This window comes from Camelina sativa, chromosome 20 (genome assembly GCF_030686135.1).
Source record: "Camelina sativa cultivar CO46 ecotype springtype chromosome 20, ASM3068613v1".
NCBI classification, from domain to species: domain Eukaryota; kingdom Viridiplantae; phylum Streptophyta; class Magnoliopsida; order Brassicales; family Brassicaceae; genus Camelina; species Camelina sativa.
The window spans coordinates 30,274,630-30,275,577 of NC_141899.1; positions in this window are offsets into that span (position 1 = coordinate 30,274,630).

Below are 948 nucleotides of genomic sequence, written 5' to 3' on the forward strand. Positions count from 1 at the left end.
GCTGGAATACTCCGTACCCGCTCCAGCCACGGACTACAACTCGGACCCGGCTAGACAAGCTCAAGTCGCGGTCTGCTTCTCAAACCACTTCTTAAACCTTGCCTTCATCCTCGCCTCGGGCTCCCAAGTCTGCTCCTCTACTCCGTCACAGTCCCACAGGACTCTCATTAAAGGAATCTTCTTCTTCCGAAGTTCCTTGACTCTCCTCTCGAGCACCCTCACTGGTCTCGCCTCTAAAGTCATGTTAGGCTGAAGATCCTCAGGAATCTTAGCCAACAACTGATCACCCTCGTGAAGACACTTCCTCAGCATCGACACATGAAATACCTTGTGGAACGCACGCATAACCTCAGGCAACTCCAACCGGTATGCCACTGGTCCCACCCGCTCAACCACTCTGAACGGACCCATGTACCTCGGACTCAACTTAGTCTCTGTCAATGACCTGTTCGGACCCCGTAACATGGCCATCTTGAGGTACACTCTATCACCAACCTGAAACTCAAGATCCTTTCTCCTCTTATCAGCATAGCTCTTCTGCCGATCCTGAGCCTCCTTCATGTTCAGCCTCAAAACCCGAATCTTCTCCGAGGTCTCCTGAACAAAATCTGCACCAAATATGCTCTTCTCCCCCACCTGAGTCCAACATAAAGGTGTACGACACGGCCTCCCATACAGGGCCTCATAAGGAGCCATCCCAATACTAGCCTGGTAGCTGTTGTTATAAGCAAACTCCACCAAGCTCAAGTGATCTGCCCAATGACCACCCTAATCCAGCACACACATCCTCAATAAATCCTCCAAAATCTGGATCGTCCTCTCTGACTGACCATCAGTCTGAGGATGATAGGCTGTACTCATATGCACCTTCGTGCCCATCTCCGCCTGAAATGCCTTCCAGAACACCGAGGTGAACTTGGAATCTCTATCAGACACTATACTAGCAGG